Below are 15,000 nucleotides of genomic sequence, written 5' to 3'. Positions count from 1 at the left end.
AATAAGGCGGGGGGGGGGGTGCGGGACCCCTGGACCCCTCCCCCAGATCTGCCAAAAACGAGAAGCTCTTCGTAATCGGCAGGATTCGAACCTGCGCGGGGAGACCCCAATGGATTTCAAGTCCATCGCCTTAACCACTCGGCCACGACTACTACGGTGATGCCAATTACAACTTTCTCTCGTTAAATCATTGTCTCCAGAAGCTACTTAGATGATAAGCTTCTACTTCCTATGAAACTAAAGCTGGGTAATTTCTAATAATGTCTGTCATTTTCACCTCAGACCAACATACACAGCGTTACTAGGTATTGTTAAGAGAGGATAAAGAGTAAGAGAGTTCATCCCCCATACAGGTCTTATTCCCAACAAGGTAACCCCTCTTAAGTTATTTTTAGATCACTTTAGGCTTCATAGATCCCAGGAGAATCTAGAATTAGCCAATCCTGCGACTCGAATTTTACAAAACTACAAAAGAGGCATTCACAGAGAGATGTTTTAGGAAGACAATGTGAATGAGGAGTAGTATTTGTCAGCAGCAGAGTGGCGCAGTGGAAGCGTGCTGAGCCCATAACCGAGAGGTCCGAGGATCAAAACCTCGCTCTGCTAAAATATCGTGTTTACATTTTAATGGCCGTTTTGTTCGTACATTAGATTATCTAATCCCTCAGAAGGGTATGAGTTGAGAGTGATGTTCTTTTTCTCATTATGTTGGAGCAACAAATTTTCTTTTTATTTTATTCAGGCAAAAAAAAACCAAAAAAACATTACATATAATTAAAGGACCGATTTTAAAATCCACTAGTGGAAAACATTCAGGTCCATAGTTAAATTTCAAGACATTTTCCGTCAGCAGCAGAGTGGCGCAGTGGAAGCGTGCTGGGCCCATAACCCAGAGGTCCGAGGATCAAAACCTCGCTCTGCTAGTAGTTTCTTTTAAACTTAAAAGAATGCCTGAAGACATTTTACTGCTTCTTTTCACTTATTTTCTACCAATTAAATTAAAGAAAAACCGTGCAACGGGCGACAAGGGCGGGAGAACGGGCGCAACAAAAATATCGATCTGCAATTTTAAGCAAAGGTACTGTCTCGCCTACGAGGTTGGCCTTGTGAATAAATTGGTGTCTGAGAGTAAAAAAGCACATTTTTGACACGCTATTCTTTTTTTCATTTTTAAAAGTCCTATGAAACTGAAAATTCAACTGATTCTGTATGTTACTAAATGAAACGCGTTTCCGTGCTTCAGGCCTTTAACCTTTCGTCGGAGGTTTAAAAGTATTATTTGATTGCGATCAAATTTGCTTGTTGTCAAAAGATCATTTCCAAATAATTATTTACTGTTCAAAGTCAAAAAAGAAGAGAACAGCTCTTCGTAGTCGGCAGGATTCGAACCTGCGCGGGGAGACCCCAGTGGATTTCTAGTCCATTGCCTCAATCACTCGGCCACGACTACCTGGTCAACGTAACGCTAATAAGCAGCAAATTGATTTGAAACTCGGTCAAGAAGATTTAACCATGTGGCATAAAAAGCAGAGGTAAGAGCAACCGATAAAACACAGTCATAAATCCATAGTTACTCGTCAGCAGCAGAGTGGCGCAGTGGAAGCGTGCTGGGCCCACAACCCAGAGGTCCGAGGATCAAAACCTCGCTCTGCTAGAATTTTTTTTTACCTCCAAGAATGTTTAAAGGCAATTTACAGCCTTTTATTTCTTTTCTACCGATCACATTGAAGAAAAAAAACATGCAATGGGCGCCAAGCACTGGAGAGCGCGTTTGGAATCGGCAATTCAACCAGGGTAATGACATGCTCGGTTCAAGGATCTCTTTGTGAAGATATTGGTTTCCAGAATGAAACAAATAAGTTTTCGACACGATATGCTTTTTTCATTTTTCATTTTCAAGTTTTTTGAAACTAAAACTTCAGATTGTTTTTGAAAAATGATGGGCGTTGTCGTGCTTCAGGTCTCCCTACAGGCTACCACCGTCAGAAGTCCCTAGGTATTTTAATGCGTTTGGACTCGATTATGTCAAATACTAAGAAAAATTCTCTGGACAAAGCCAAAATAGACATCAGTTTTTCGTAGTCGGCAGGATTCGAACCTGCGCGGGGAGACCCCAATGGATTTCTAGTCCATCGCCTTAACCACTCGGCCACGACTACCTTGTCAACGTATTGCGAAGCAGAAAATTGATTTAAAACTCGGTCAAGAAGATTAAACCACTTTTAATTAATTACAGCATCGTTTCAGTTTGGCTCTAAGGATACGGTGAACAAAGCAAAAAAAGAAAGCACACACCATTCTTATACACAAGGAACAAAGGAGGTCCACGCGGGACATGAAGCAGCTCAGTAACAGCAACCGATTAAAAAAGGCTGTAAATCCATAGTTGTCCGTCAGTAGCAGAGTGGCGCAGTGGAAGCGTGCTGGGCCCATAACCCAGAGCTCCGAGGATTAAAACCTCGTTCTGCTAAACATGATTGTTTTCATTTTTTTTTTCATGTTCGCAATGTTAAACAATTTTGTCGGTAAATTCAATTTTCGAATCTCTAAGAAGCTTATGAACCGAGAGTGATTCTCTTTTTCTTTCTGCGTTCGAGCAAGAAAAAATTTCGACGCTTTTTATTCAGGGAAGAAGGAACATTAGATGTAATGAACGGCCACCAGAGGAAAGCTGTCAAATTAAATATTTCAAGACAAACCGTCAGCAGCAGAGTGGTGCAGTGGAAGCGTGCTGGGCCCATAACCCAGAGGTCCGAGGATCAAAACCTCGCTCTGCTAGTAATATTTTTTCACCTGTAACAGTTTTTAAAGGTGTTTTACTGCCTACTTTTTACTTATTTCGCACCAGTCAATTTAAAGGAAAACCATGCAATTGGCACCAAATGTAGGAGAGCGCGCACAACAAAAATATCGATCGCCCACTAACTGAGGGTAATGATAACCTGTGTTCGAGGATCACCTTGTGAAGGTATTGGTTTCGGAGTTTTTGACACGGTATACTTTCTCGATCTTTAATTTTAAAGTTTAAGGAAACTAAAACTTCAGATGCTTTTAGCAAACTGTAGGGCGTGGCCGTGCTTCAGGTCTTCCTATTCCCATCGGAGGTTCAAAGGTATAATGCGTTCGGACATGTTTATCGCCAAATAATAAACAAACATTCCCTGTGGAAAACCAAAATAGACATCAGTTTTTCGTAGTCGGCAGGATTCGAGCCTGTGCGGGGAGACCCCAATGGATTTCGAGTCCATCGCCTTATCGCCTTAACGCTAAGCAGAAAATTGATTTAAACCTCGGTCAAGAAGATTAAATCACTTTTAATTAATTACAGCATCGTTTCAGTTTGGCTCTAAGGATAAGGTGGCAATCCAAACTCGTTCAAAAGTACAAAAGAGGCGCTCACAAAGAGACTTTTTTACCAAGACAACGTGAATGAGGTTAACAAAGAGCAGTTTTCGTTACAGCAGCAGAGTGGCGCAGTGGAAGCGTGCTGGACCCAGAACCCAGAGGTCCGAGGATCAAAACCTCGCTCTGCTAGTTTTTCATTTTTCTGTTTCACTCTTACGAATAGATTTTGCTTCTAATTTCTTGGAAGCAAAATTAACATCAGCTAGGAGGGGGATTACCTTTTCTATCATTCAGAACTGTATAAGCCAAAAATAGTCACTTCGTTGTTGAAAACGTACAAATGCAAGTTTCGACAAAGGCTTATCGTAATCACAAGTACTCCTAAAAACCTCTTACTTGAAGACAGAAAAAAACATAATCATTTTCAAAACCCAGACAGATCAGTGATCACAATTATGTTTTCTTTTGGATTTTCAGGTTGTGAAATTCGTAATTAACACATGCATCAACGTCTTCAGTGATGGCGAGGAGACCTGCAGCCATTTTATTTCAGTTCACACAAGAATAAAAAGATAAAAGATCAGTTCAACGTAGTCGGCAGGATTCGAACCTGCGCGGGGTGACCCCAATGTATTTCAAGTCCATCGCCTTAACCACTCGGCCACGACTACCTTGTGAAATCTGTGGTAAGTAAAATGTTTTAGACTCTGTCTACATTCCGTCAGAGGAATCTTAAAACGCAGTTATATTTCTACGGTTATTAGGCCTATCGCACACACTAACGAAACGGAAACACGAAAAGGAAAACGGTTTTTCGTTTTGATGTGGACGGAAAACATTTTGAAAACGGAGCTTTTCGAAAACGATATAGCCACGATAATCATATGATTTACTGACCGAGTTCTTTTTCAAACACAAATCCAAAATGGCCGGTGATTGTTGCGTTTTTAAATTCCTCCGGAGTAGCGTGGACAGAAAACATTAATGCATTTTCAGAGTGAAATCTCCGTTTTCAAATTTCTCCGGTGTGATGTGGAAGAGGCCTTAATTCCACTTTATGGATGTTAAGTTGGTTCTAAGGATGAGGTGAAGGAAAAAAGTTTCTCGTTTAAAAAGAATAAACGAGCACACACGTACTATTTATGAAACATGGAACAAGGGAGGTCCATGTAGCATATAAAACGGTTTAGCAACAGCAACCGATAAATACGGTTGTAAATCCAAAGTCGTCCGTCAGCAGCAGAGTGGCGCAGTGGAAGCGTGCTGGGCCCATAACCCAGAGGTCCGAGGATCAAAACCTCGCTCTGCTAAAGTATCGTTTTAAAACTTTTTAATGGCCGTTTTGTTGGTACATAAGATTTTCTAATCCCTCAGAAGGGTATGAGTCGAGAGTGATGTTCTTTCTCTTATTATGTTGGAGCAACAAATTTTCTTTTTACCTCATTCAGGCAAAAAAGAACATTACATATAATTAAAGGACCGATTTTAAAATCCACCGGTGGAAAGCAGCCAAGTCAATAGTTAAATTTCAAGACGTTATCTGTCAGCAGCAGAGTGGCGCAGTGGAAGCGTGCTGTGCCCATAACCCAGAGGTCCGAGGATCAAAACCTCGCTCTGCTAAAATATCGTGTTTACATTTTAATGGCCGTTTTGTTCGTACATTAGATTATCTAATCCCTCAGAAGGGTATGAGTTGAGAGTGATGTTCTTTTTCTCATTATGTTGGAGCAACAAATTTTCTTTTTATTTTACATGAAAGAATTTCTGAAGACATTTTACTTCTTATTTTTCCTTATTGTCCACCAATCAAATTAAAGAAAAACCATGCAACCGGCGACAAGCGGGAGAGAAAACGTGCGAAAAAATATCCACCGGCAATATTGAGTTAGGGTAATATCTTGCTTATGAGGTTGACCTTGTAAACGGATTGGTGTCTGAGAGTTAAAAACTGACTAACTCTTTGACACGACGTCGTCGCGCCTTCAGGACTTTATACTCCCGTTGGAGGTTCAAAGGTATCATTTGATTGCGATCAAACTTGCTTGTTCAGAAAAGATTATTTCGTGACATTTGCTGTTCAAAACCAAAAAAGAAGAGAAAAGCTCTTCGTAGTCGGCAGGATTCGAACCTGCGCGGAGAGACCCCAATGGATTTCTAGTCCATCGCCTTAACCACTCGGCCACGACTACCTTGACAGTTCAAACCTGTTCAAAAGTACAAAAGGAACGTTAACAAAGATATTTTTACCAACACAACGTGGAGGAGGTTGACAAGGAGCAGAATCCGTCAAAGTAGCAGAGAGGCGCAGCGGAAGCGTGCTGGGCCCGTAACCCAGAGGTCCGAGGATCAAAAACCTAGCTCTGCTAGTATTTTTTTTACCCCTAAGGATGTTTGAAGGCGATTTACTACTTATTTTAATTCTTTCCTAACAATCCAATTAGAGAAAAACCATGCAATTGGCGCCAAGCGCGTATGAACCCGTTTGGAATCGGCCATTCAGTGAGGGTAATGATACTCTGGGTTCAAGGATCTCCCTGTGAAGATATTGGTTTCTAAAAAAGAAAAGCATGAGTTTTTGACACGATACGCTTTGTTCATTTTAATATTCAAGTCTTATGAAACTAAAACTTCAGATGATTTTTAAAAAATGATGGGCGTTGTCGCGCTTCAGGTCTTCCTACAGGTTACTACCGTCGGAAGTTCCAAGGTATTTTAACGTGTTCATTCTTGTTTATTACCAAATGATAAAAATCATTTTCTGTGCAAAGTCAAAATAGAGACCAGTTTATCGTAGTCGGCAGGATTCGAACCTGCGCGGGAAGACCCCAATGGATTTCGAGTCCATCGCCTTAACCACTCGACCACGACTACCTTGTCAACATAAAAAGAATCGATTTAAAACGTTGTTTAGAAGATTTAACCACGTTTAAATTACAGCATCGTGTTAGTTTGGTTCTAAGGATGAGGTGAAAAAAACAAAAAAAGAACACACACACGAGTTTTATACACAACGAACAAAGGAGGTCCACACGGGACATGAAGCTCCTTAGTAACAACAACCGATTAAAAATGGTTGTAAATCCATAGTTGTCCGTCAGCAGCAGAGTGGCGCAGTGGAAGCGTGCTGGGCCCATAACCCAGAGGTCCGAGGATCAAACCCTCGCTCTGCTAAATATGGTTTTTTTTTATTTTATTTTTATTTTTATTTTATGTTCGCCATGTTAAACAATTTTGTCGGTAAATTCGATTTTCGAATCTCTAAGAAGCTCATGAACCGAGAGTGATTTTCTATTTCGACGCTTTTTATTCAGGAAAGAAGGAACATTAGATGTAATGAACGGCGACCAAAGGAAAGCTGTTAAGTTAAATATTTCAAGACATTACCTGTCAGCAGCAGAGTGGCGCAGTGGAAGTGTGCTGGGCCCATAACCCAGGGGTGCGAGGATCAAAACCTCGCTCTGCTAATAGCTTCGACGTTTTACTGCTTCTTTTTACTTATTTTCCACCAATCAAATTAAACAAAAATCATGCAACCGACAACAAGCGCGAGAGAACACGCGCAACAAAAATATCGATCGACAATATTAAGCAAGGCTAATGTCTGCCGTGCGAGGTTGGCCTTGTAAACGTATTAGTGTCCGAGAGTAAAAAAAAATACATTTTTGACACGCTGTTCCTTTTTGAAACTATGAAACTATGAAACTAAAAATTCCAAATCATTTTGTTTGTTCCTAAATGAAACGCGCTTCCGTCCATCAGGCCTTTAAACTTTTGGTGGAGGTTCAAAAGGTATCATTTGATTGCGATCAAACTTGCTTGTTGTGAAAATATCACGTGGCCTAGAGACCTAGAGCTAAGGGAAGGGGGGGGGGGGGGGGAAGCGATTTTGTTTGCTTGCCCTGCGCCTTTTCTTCCCTGTGTTATTTCTTCTTTTTTACCCAAAATAAGGCGGGGGTGCAGGCCCCCCGGACCTCTCCCCTAGATCTGCCTAAAACGAGAACAGCTCTTCTTAATCGGCAGGATTCGAACCTGCGCGGGAAAACCCCAATGGATTTCAAGTCCATCGCCTTAACCACTCCGCCACCACTACTACGGTGATGTCAATTACAACTTTCTCTCGTTAAATCATTGTCTCCAGAAGCCACTCAGGTGGTAAGCTTCTGCTCTCTCTGAAACTAAAGCAGGGTAATTTTTAATAATGTCTATCGTTTTGACCTCAGACCAGCATACACAGCGTTACTAGGTATTGTTAAGAGAGGATAAAGAGTAAGAGAGTTCATCTCCCATACAGGTCTTATTCCCAACAAGGTAATCCCACTTAAGTTATTTTTAGATCACTTTAGGCTTCATAGATCCCGGAGAATCTAGAATTAGTCAATCCTGTGACTCGAATTTTACAAAAGTACAAAAGAGGCGTTCACAAAGAGATGTTTTAGCAAGACAATGTAAATTACGAGAAGTATCTGTCAGCAGCAGAGTGGCGCAGTGGAAGCGTGCTGGGCCCATAACCCAGAGGTCCGAGGATCAAAACCTCGCTCTGCTAAAATATCGTGTTTACATTTTAATGGTCGTTTTGTTCGTACATTAGATTATCTAATCCCTCAGAAGGGTATGAGTTAAGAATGATGTTCTTTTTCTCATTATGTTGGAGCAACAAATTTTCTTTTTATTTTATTCAGGCAAAAAAATAAAAAAACATTACATATAATTAAAGGACCGATTTTAAAATCCACTAGTGGAAAACATTCAGGTCCATAGTTAAATTTCAAGACATTTTCTGTCAGCAGCAGAGTGGCGCAGTGGAAGCGTGCTGGGCCCATAACCCAGAGGTCCGAGGATCAAAACCTCGCTCTGCTAATAGTTTCTTCTAAACTTAAAAGAATGCCTGAAGACATTTTACTGCTTCTTTTCACTCATTTTCTACCAATAAAATTAAAGAAAAACCGTACAACGGGCGACAAGGGCGGGAGAACGGGCGCAACAAAAATATCGATCGGCAATTTTAAGCAAAGGTACTGTCTCGCCTACGAGGTTGGCCTTGTAAATAAATTGGTGTCTGAGAGTAACAAAGCACATTTTTGACACGCTATTCTTTTTTTCATTTTTAAAAGTCCTATGAAACTGAAAATTCAACTGATTCTGTATGTTACTAAATGAAACGCGTTTCCGTGCTTCAGGCCTTTAACCTTTCGTCGGAGGTTTAAAAGTATTATTTGATTGCGATCAAATTTGCTTGTTGTCAAAAGATCATTTCCAAATAATTATTTACTGTTCAAAGCCAAAAAAGAAGAGAACAGCTCTTCGTAGTCGGCAGGATTCGAACCTGCGCGGGGAGACCCCAGTGGATTTCTAGTCCATTGCCTCAATCACTCGGCCACGACTACCTGGTCAACGTAACGCTAATAAGCAGCAAATTGATTTGAAACTCGGTCAAGAAGATTTAACCATTTTAAATTATACTATCGTTTCACCATAAAGTGAAGGAAAAAAGTTTCTCATTTTAAAGCAAAAAAAATAACAAACATACAAACTTTTTATAAAACATGGAACAAGGGAGAACCATGTGGCATAAAAAGCAGAGGTAAGAGCAACCGAGAAAAAACAGTTATAAATCCAGTTACTCGTCAGCAGCAGAGTGGCGCAGTGGAAGCGTGCTGGGCCCACAACCCAGAGGTCCGAGGATCAAAACCTCGCTCTGCTAGTATTTTTTTTTACCTCCAAGAATGTTTAAAGGCAATTTACAGCCTTTTACTTCTTTTCTACCGATCACATTAAAGAAAAAAAACCATGCAATGGGCGCCAAGCACTGGAGAGCGCGTTTGGAATCGGCAATTCAACCAGGGTAATGACATGCTCGGTTCAAGGATCTCTTTGTGAAGATATTGGTTTCCAGAATGAAACAAATAAGTTTTCGACACGATATGCTTTTTTCATTTTTAATTTTCAAGTTTTTTGAAACTAAAACTTCAGATGGTTTTTGAAAAATGATGGGCGTTGTCGTGCTACAGGTCTCCCTACAGGCTACCACCGTCAGAAGTCCCTAGGTATTTTAATGCGTTTGGACTTGATTATGTCAAATACTAAGAAACATTCTCGGGACAAAGCCAAAATAGACATCAGTTTTTCGTAGTCGGCAGGATTCGAACCTGCGCGGGGAGACCCCAATGGATTTCAAGTCCATCGCCTTAACCACTCGGCCACGACTACCTTGTCAACGTTATGCTAAGCAGAAAATTGATTTAAAACTCGGTCAAGAAGATTAAACCACTTTTAATTAATTACTGCATCGTTACAGTTTGACTCTAAGGATACGGTGAAGAAAACAAACAAAGAAAGCACACACCATTCTTATACACAAGGAACAAAGGAGGTCCACGCGGGACATGAAGCAGCTTAGTAACAGCAACCGATTAAAAACGGCTGTAAATCCACAGTCCGTCAGTAGCAGAGTGGCGCAGTGGAAGCGTGCTGGGCCCATAATTCAGAGGTCCGAGGATCGAGACCTCGTTCTGCTAAACATGGTTTTTTTCACTTTTTTTTTAAAACAATTTTGTCGGTAAATTCAATTTTCCAATCTCTAAGAAGCTTATGAACCGAGGGTGATTCTCTTTTTCTTTCTGCGTTCGAGCAAGAAAAAATTTCGACGCTTTTTATTCAGGGAAGAAGGAACATTAGATGTAATGAACGGCCACCAGAGGAAAGCTGTCAAATTAAATATTTCAAGACAAACCGTCAGCAGCAGAGTGGCGCAGTGGAAGCGTGCTGGGCCCATAACCCAGAGGTCCGAGGATCAAAACCTCGCTCTGCTAGTAACTTTTTTTTACCTCTGAGGATGTTTAAAGGCGTTTTAATTAATTTACTGCCTGTTTTACTTAATTTGCACCGATCGCCGTTAAAGGAAAACCATGCAATTGGAAACAAACGAGGGAGAACGCAAATGGATCGGCAAGTAGCGAGCGTGGTTCAAGGATCTCCTTGTGAAGATATTGATTTCCGAGAATGAATAATACGTTTTTGACACGATATGCTTTTTTCATTGTTAATTTCAAGTCTTTTGAAACTAAAAGTTCAGATGAGTATTTCATAATGAAAGGCGTTGTCGTGCTTCAGGTCTTGCTACTCCCGTCGTAGGTTCAAAGATATAACGCGTTCGGACTTGGTTATTGCCAAATAATCAAAAACATTCTCCGTGCAAAGCCAAAATAGACATCCGTTCTTCGTAGTCGGCAGGATTCGAACCTGCGCGGGGAGACCCCAGTGGATTTCTAGTCCATCGCCTTAACCACTCGGCCACGACTACCTTGGCAACTCAACCTCGTTCAAAAGTACAAAAGAGACGTTCACGAAGAGAATATTTCACCAAGACAACGTGAATGAGGTTAACAAAGAGTAGTATTCGTTACAGTAGCAGAGTGGCGCAGTGGAAGCGAGGGTAATGATACCCTGTGTTTGAGGATCGCCTTGTGAAGATATTGGTTTCCGAGTTTTTGGCACGGTGTAGCTTTTCAAGTTTTAATTTTCAAGTCTTATGAAACTTAAACTTCAGATTATGTTGCCAAAATGCAGAGCCGTGCCGTGCTTTCCTGCTCCCGTCGGACACTCAAAGGTATAATGCGTTCGGACTTATTTATCACAAAATGATCAAAACATCTTCTATGCAAAGCCAAGATAGACAGTCCGTTCTTCGTAGTCGGACGAATTCGAACTTGCGCGGGGAGACCGCAATGGATTTCTAGTCCATCGCCTTAACGACTCGGCCACGACTACCTTGCAATTCAAACTCGTTCAAAAGTACAAAAGAGGCGTTCACAAAGAGAGTTTTTTAACAAGACAACGTGAATGAGGTTAACAAAGAGTAGTATTCGTTACAGTGGCAGAGTGGCCCAGTGGAAGCGTGCTGGGACCACAACCCAGAGGTCCGAGTATCAAAACCTCGCTCTGTTAGTAGTTGTTTTTTTTTTTTTTACCTCTAAGAATGTTTAAAGGCATTTAACTTACTGACAGTTTTACTTAATTTGCACCGATCAAATTAAAGGAAAACCATGCAATTGGAGACAAACGCGGAAGAACGCACTTGGATCGGCAAGAAGCGAGAAAAATGATATCGTGGGTTCAAGGATCGCCCTGTGAAGACATTGGTTTCCGAGAATAAAAAATAAGTTTTCGACAAGGTATGCTTTGTTGATTTTAAATTTTCAAGTCCTATGAAGCTAAAACTTCAGATGGTTTTTGAAAAATGATTGGCGTTGTCGTGCTTCAGGTCTCCCTACAGACTACTACCGTCGGAAGGTTCCTAAGTATTTTAATGCGTTCTGACTTATTGTCGAATAAAATAATAATAATAAAAACAATCTCTGTGCAAAACCAAAATAGACATCAGTTTATCGTAGTCGGCAGGATTCGAACCTGCGCGGGGGGACCCCAATGGATTTCAAGTCCATCGCCTTAACCACTCGGCCACGACTACCTTGTCAACATACCGCTAAGCAAAATATCGATTAAAAACTCTGTGAAGAAGATTTAACGAGGATTAAACTACAGCATCGTTTCAGTTTGGCTTTAAGGATACGGTGAAGAAAAAAAAGAACACACACACACGCTTTTAATAAACAAAGAACAAGGGAGGACCATGTGACATATAAAGTAGATTAGTAAGAGCAACCGATTAAAAAAGGTTGTAAATCCTCAGTTGCTCGTCAGCAGCAGACTGGCGCAGTGGAAGCGTGCTGGGCCCATCACCCAGAGGTCCGAGGATCAAAACAATATTAAGCAAGGGTAATATCTCGCGTGCGAGGTTGGCCTTGTAAATGTATTGGTGTCCGAGAGGAAAAATATACATTTTTGACAGGCTATTCCTTTTTGAAACTATAAAACTATGAAACTAAAATTCCAAATGATTTTGTTTGTTACTAAATGAAACGCTCTTCCGTCCATCAGGCCTTTAAACTTTTGGTGGAGGTTCAAAAGGTATCATTTGATTGCGATCAAACTTGCTTGTTGTCAAAATATCACGTGGCCCAGAGACCTAGAGCTAAGGAAGGAGGGGGGGGGGGGGGAGGGGAAAGAGCAGTTTTGTTTCGCTTGCCCTGCGCCTTTTCTTCCCTCTGTGAATTCTTCTTTTTTACCCAAAATAAGGCGGCGGGGGGGGGGGGGGGGCGGGCCTCTCCCCTAGATCTGCCAAAAACGAGAACAGCTCTTCGTAGTCGGCAGGATTCGAACCTGCGCGGGGAGACCCCAATGGATTTCAAGTCCATCGCCTTAACCACTCGGCCACGACTACTACGGTGATGTCAATTACAACTTTCTCTCGTTAAATCATTGTCTCCAGAAGCCACTCAGATAATAAGCTTCTGGTCTCTCTGAAACTAAAGCTGGATAATTTCTAACAATGTCTATCATTTTGACCTCAGACCAGCATGCATACCGTTACTAGGTATTGTTAAGAGAGGATAAAGAGTAAGAGAGTTCATCTCCCATACAGGTCTTATTCCCAACAAGGTAATCCCTCTTAAGTTATTTTTAGATCACTTTAGGCTTCAGAGATCCCAGGAGCGTCTAGAATTAGCCACTCCTGCGACTCGAATTTTACAAAAGTACAAAAGAGGCGTTCACAGAGAGATGTTTTAGCAAGACAATGTAAATTAGGAGAAGTTTCTGTCAGCAGCAGAGTGGCGCAGTGGAAGCGTGCTGGGCCCATAACCCAGAGGTCCGAGGATCAAAACCTCGCTCTGCTAATATATAAATATATTTTTACCTCTAAGGATGTTTAAAGGCATTTTACTGCCCATTTTACTTCTTTTCTACCAATCAAATTAAAGTAAAACCATGCTATTAGCACCTAGCGCGTTTGGAATCGGCCATTCAGCGAGGGTAATAATATCTTGAGTTCAAGGATCTCCTTGTGAAGATATTGGTTTCCAAGAATGAAAAAACTAAGTTTTCGGCACGATATGCTTTGTTTCATTTTTAATTTTCAAGTCTTAATTTTCAAGTCAGATGGTTTTTGAAAAAATGATGGGCGTTGTCGTGCTTCAGGTCTCCCTACAGGCTACTACCGTCAAAAGTTCCCTGGGTATTTTAATGCGTTCAGACTTGCTTATTGCGAAATAATAATAATAATAAAAAAAAACATTCTCTGCGCAAAACCAAAATAGACATCAGTTTGTCGTAGTCGGCAGGATTCGAACCTGCGCGGGGAGACCCCAATGGATTTCAAGTCCATCGCCTTAACCACTCGGCCACGACTACCTTGCCAACCTAACGCTACGCAAAAAAATCGATTTAAAACTGTGCGAAGAAGATTTAACCACGTTTATATTACAGCATTGTTTCAGTTTAACTCTACGGATATGATGAAGAAAAAAAGCAAACAGAGAAAGACACTTTTTATTAAGCATGGAACAAGGGGGTTCCACGTGACATATGAAACAGTTTAGTAACAGCAACCGCTGAAAAGCTGTTGTAAATCAATAGTTATCCGGCAGCAGTAGAGTGCGCAGTGGAAGCGTGCTGGGCCCATAACCCAGAGGTCCGAGGATCAAAACCTCGCTCTGCTAGTAATTTGTTTTTATCTATTAGAATGTTTAAAGGCGTTTTACTGCCTATTTTTACTCATTTTGCACCGACCAAATTAAAGGAAAACCATGAAATTGGAGACAAACGAGGGAGAACGCACTTGGATCGGCAATTAGCGAGATTAGTTGAAGGATCTCCTTGTAAACATATCGGTTTCCGAATATGAAAAAATACGTTTTTGACACGACATGCTTTTTTCAATTTTAATTTCAAGTCTTTTGAAAGTGAAACTTCGGATGAGTATTTCATAGTGAAAAGCGTTGTCGTGCTTCAGGTACTCCCGTCGCAGGTTCAAAGCTATAACGCGTTCGGACTTGGTTATTGCCAAATAATCAAAACATTGTCCGTGCAAAGCCTAAATAGACATCCGTTTTTCGTTGTCCTGAGGATTCGAACCTGCGCAGGGAGACCCCAATGGATTTCTAGTCCATCGCCTTAACCACTCGGCCACGACTACCTTGTCAACGTATCAACGTAACGCTAAGCAGAAAATTGATTTACAACTCGGTCAAGAAGATTAAACCACTTTTAATTAATTACAGCATCGGTTCAGTTCGGTTCAGCTCTAAGGATACGGTGAAGAAAACAAAAAAAACACACACACACACACGATTTTTATACACAAGGAACAAAGGAGGTCCACGCGGGACATGAAGCAGCTTAGTAACAGCAACCAATTAAAAAAGGTTGTAAATCCATAGTTGTCCATCAGCAGCAGAGTGGCGCAGTGGAAGCGTGCTGGGCCCATAACCCAGAGGTCCGAGGATCAAAACCTCGCTCTGCTAAACACGGTTTTTTCATTATTATTTTTTTTTATATTCGCCATGTTAAACAATTTTGTCGGTAAATTCGATTTTCGAATCTCTAAGAAGCTCATGAACCGAGAGTGATTTTCTTTTTCTTTCTGCGTTCGAGCAAGAAAAAATTTCGACGCTTTTTATTCAGGCAAGAAGGAACATTAGATGTAATGAACGGCAACCAGAGCAAAGCTGTCAATTCAAATATTTCAAGACATTAATTGTCAGCAGCAGAGTGGCGCAGTGGAAGCGTGCTGGGCCCATAACCCAGAGGTCCGAGGAT

The 15,000-nt window shown here is 41.2% G+C and overlaps 1 protein-coding gene and 16 non-coding genes across 17 annotated transcripts in view; 3 read left to right on the top strand and 14 right to left on the bottom strand.

The window, feature by feature from the left end:
* Positions 1-15,000, bottom strand: part of LOC110067620 (uncharacterized) — a 98,864-nt gene that overhangs the window by 15,019 nt on the left and 68,845 nt on the right. The window lies entirely within an intron of this gene.
* Positions 71-152, bottom strand: Trnas-uga (transfer RNA serine (anticodon UGA)). The gene has a single exon. It is a non-coding gene; the product is annotated as a tRNA-Ser (tRNA).
* Trnas-aga (transfer RNA serine (anticodon AGA)) lies at positions 1,369-1,450 on the bottom strand. Its single transcript has one exon. It is a non-coding gene; the product is annotated as a tRNA-Ser (tRNA).
* Trnav-cac (transfer RNA valine (anticodon CAC)) lies at positions 1,583-1,654 on the top strand. Its single transcript has one exon. It is a non-coding gene; the product is annotated as a tRNA-Val (tRNA).
* Trnas-aga (transfer RNA serine (anticodon AGA)) lies at positions 2,078-2,159 on the bottom strand. Its single transcript has one exon. It is a non-coding gene; the product is annotated as a tRNA-Ser (tRNA).
* On the top strand, positions 3,463-3,534 carry Trnal-cag (transfer RNA leucine (anticodon CAG)). Its single transcript has one exon. It is a non-coding gene; the product is annotated as a tRNA-Leu (tRNA).
* Trnas-uga (transfer RNA serine (anticodon UGA)) lies at positions 3,935-4,016 on the bottom strand. Its single transcript has one exon. It is a non-coding gene; the product is annotated as a tRNA-Ser (tRNA).
* On the bottom strand, positions 5,453-5,534 carry Trnas-aga (transfer RNA serine (anticodon AGA)). Its single transcript has one exon. It is a non-coding gene; the product is annotated as a tRNA-Ser (tRNA).
* On the bottom strand, positions 6,135-6,216 carry Trnas-cga (transfer RNA serine (anticodon CGA)). Its single transcript has one exon. It is a non-coding gene; the product is annotated as a tRNA-Ser (tRNA).
* On the bottom strand, positions 7,354-7,435 carry Trnas-uga (transfer RNA serine (anticodon UGA)). Its single transcript has one exon. It is a non-coding gene; the product is annotated as a tRNA-Ser (tRNA).
* Positions 8,648-8,729, bottom strand: Trnas-aga (transfer RNA serine (anticodon AGA)). The gene has a single exon. It is a non-coding gene; the product is annotated as a tRNA-Ser (tRNA).
* Positions 8,975-9,046, top strand: Trnam-cau (transfer RNA methionine (anticodon CAU)). Its single transcript has one exon. It is a non-coding gene; the product is annotated as a tRNA-Val (tRNA).
* Trnas-uga (transfer RNA serine (anticodon UGA)) lies at positions 9,471-9,552 on the bottom strand. The gene has a single exon. It is a non-coding gene; the product is annotated as a tRNA-Ser (tRNA).
* On the bottom strand, positions 10,564-10,645 carry Trnas-aga (transfer RNA serine (anticodon AGA)). Its single transcript has one exon. It is a non-coding gene; the product is annotated as a tRNA-Ser (tRNA).
* Trnas-uga (transfer RNA serine (anticodon UGA)) lies at positions 11,731-11,812 on the bottom strand. The gene has a single exon. It is a non-coding gene; the product is annotated as a tRNA-Ser (tRNA).
* On the bottom strand, positions 12,544-12,625 carry Trnas-uga (transfer RNA serine (anticodon UGA)). The gene has a single exon. It is a non-coding gene; the product is annotated as a tRNA-Ser (tRNA).
* Positions 13,512-13,593, bottom strand: Trnas-uga (transfer RNA serine (anticodon UGA)). The gene has a single exon. It is a non-coding gene; the product is annotated as a tRNA-Ser (tRNA).

Source organism: Orbicella faveolata, unplaced genomic scaffold (genome assembly GCF_042242905.1).
Source record: "Orbicella faveolata isolate gen_17 unplaced genomic scaffold, um_ofav_v1 contig_47, whole genome shotgun sequence".
Classification (NCBI taxonomy): domain Eukaryota; kingdom Metazoa; phylum Cnidaria; class Anthozoa; order Scleractinia; family Merulinidae; genus Orbicella; species Orbicella faveolata.
The sequence above is the reverse complement of the archived record's forward strand: the minus strand, read 5'-3'. Positions and strand labels throughout refer to the sequence as shown.